The sequence below is a fragment of the Entelurus aequoreus genome, linkage group LG19 (genome assembly GCF_033978785.1).
Source record: "Entelurus aequoreus isolate RoL-2023_Sb linkage group LG19, RoL_Eaeq_v1.1, whole genome shotgun sequence".
Classification (NCBI taxonomy): Eukaryota; Metazoa; Chordata; class Actinopteri; order Syngnathiformes; family Syngnathidae; genus Entelurus; species Entelurus aequoreus.
Genome location: NC_084749.1, coordinates 7603101 through 7605600, shown reverse-complemented (window position 1 = coordinate 7605600; position 2500 = coordinate 7603101). Strand labels below are relative to the sequence as shown.

At 37.8% G+C, this 2500-nt stretch overlaps 1 protein-coding gene across 1 annotated transcript in view; it reads right to left on the bottom strand.

Moving 5' to 3' along the window:
- Positions 1-2500, bottom strand: part of LOC133635453 (rho guanine nucleotide exchange factor 18-like) — a 32070-nt gene that overhangs the window by 21607 nt on the left and 7963 nt on the right. The window lies entirely within an intron of this gene.

Sequence of the window (2500 nt, the reverse complement as noted above, 5' to 3'; positions counted from 1 at the left end):
ATGTAGTATCGGAAATTATCGGTACCAGGTTTCAACATCCCGATTTTCCCGGGAGACTCGCGAATTTCAGTGCCCCTCCCGAAAATCTCCCGGGGCAAACCATTCTCCCAAATTTCTCCCGATTTCCACCCGGACAACAATATTGGGGGCGTGCCTTAAAGGCACTGCCTTTAGCGTCCTCTACAACCTGTCGTCACGTCCGCTTTTTCCTCCATACAAACAGCGTGCCGGCCCAGTCACATTATATATGCGGCTTTTACACACACACAAGTGAATGCAAGGCATACTTGATCAACAGCCATACAGGTCACACTGAGGGTGGTTAACACTGTTACAAATATGCGCCACACTGTGAACCCACATCAAACAAGAATGATAAACACATTTCGGGAGAACATCCGCACCGTAACACAACAGAACAAATACCCAGAACCCCTTGCAGCCACTAACTCTTCCGGGACGCTACAATATACACCCCCCGCCAGCCCCTACCCACCCACCTCAACCCCGCTCCCCCCAACCCCGCCCACCTCAACCTCCTAATGCTCTCTCAGGGAGAGCATGTCCCAAATTCCAAGCTGCTGTTTTGAGGCATGTTAAAAAAAATAATGCACTTTGTGACTTCAATAATAAATATGGCAGTGCCATGTTGGCACCTTTTTCCATAACTTGAGTTGAAGTTGTTCTCTTATTTTGGAAAACCTTGTTACATTGTTTAATGCATCCTGCGGGGCATCACAACAAAATTCAAAATTAGGCATAATAATGTGTTAATTCACAAATGTATATATCGGAATCGGTAATTAAGAGTTGGACAATATCGGAATATCGGCAAAAAAGCCATTATCGGACATCTCTACTCACAAGTATAAAACTACTTTTTTAAAGTAATCATTTCTTATTTCAAGCATGAAAACAAAAATCATGACTTTGACACAATTGTGTCTCATATTAATACAGATGACAACCAAATGGACTTTGCTGTTTTTTGTCAATGAAACAATAGAAAATACGTACTAGTAGTACAGTTATTAGTGAGAATATACTTATTTTAAGGTATTTTTGGGTTCATTGAGGTTAGCTAATTTTACTTGTTTTGGAAAGTCTTGACAAGCCAAATTTTCTTGTTCTATTGGCAGATCATTTTGCTTAGTTCAAATAAAATACCCCTCATTTTTGTATTTTTATTCCTGTTTTTGAACTTTTTTGCAGTGCACAATGCCATGTCTGGAGTCTTTTAGTCCGTCCTACCCTCGGTGATGGCTCCTTTCAGCAATGTCTCCCCCTGCTGGAGATCCGAGGCATCGCCCCGTAACAGCAGTTTGGAGCGAGAAGCAGCGTCCTCCAGACCCGCGACAGTGTCTGCCATGTCTGCAAAAAGCTGCAGCTTCTCAGAAAGTGCCTGGACGATGACGGCATCCTTCTGGCTCAACCGTTCTAGAAACAACAAATGTAACATTTTAAATCACAACATATAAACAATACTTTTTAACATAACCTGATAATTGTAGTACAACAGCCCACATATTTGCAGCGTTATTGATTCAACACACGATACTCTAATATTGTGTCCTAAGTATGGCGTCACATTAGTACCAAAAATCCAAGCGCGTAAAAACTGTTATCGCGCGCTGATTCTCCACTTTGTCATGTTTCATTTTGGTACTTTGGGGCGGGCATGCTTAGACCGCCCCTTCTTTCTGATTGGCTTTGAGCAATCAGAAGTATAGCAGGGCGGGTCATCGTCAATATGTATCAAGATTTACGGAGGAAGAAGTGGATAAAAAATGTTGGCTGAAAAAGAGGTAAGTTGTTGAACTGCTTTGGAGTGATTGTAAGGGTACTATTACTAAAAATAATAATAATACATTTTTATTTATAAAGCACTTTTCATACATTTAAAATGCAGCTCAAAGTGCTTTACATAGTTAAAAACAAAATGAGAAATAACACCCACACCCCATGAAGACAGTCAAACATGTACATAAAAATAAACAAACAACAACAACAGCAACAACAATAATAACAACACAATGACAATAGCCAATCACAGGAACCCTGTGGACGTGGAGATCCAGAGGGCTCTTTGAGGAAACACTAGATGATCAAATAAATGGATAAAAAATAATTAAAATACACATCAGGTAAAAGTCCAAAAATAATATGAAATAAGATAAGATATAATCAAACATAAAAATAAACTACAATATGAAAAACTATAAAATAAAATAAAATACAATAAAAACTGAAATATAAATATAATAAGACCATATAAAAATAGGCTAAGATATGATAAAACATAAAAATAAGCTAAGATATGATAAAACATAAAAATAACTAATACTAATAGAATAATCCTGCACATTGGGCCTAATATTTGTGTAGTAAAGTGGTTTTTGAATTCGAGCAATGTAATCTGAAAGATGTTTAAAATATCAACAATTAATGTTAATATTTTTGAAACAATATACTTCTCATAACATGAGTATCTGTGTGGTGT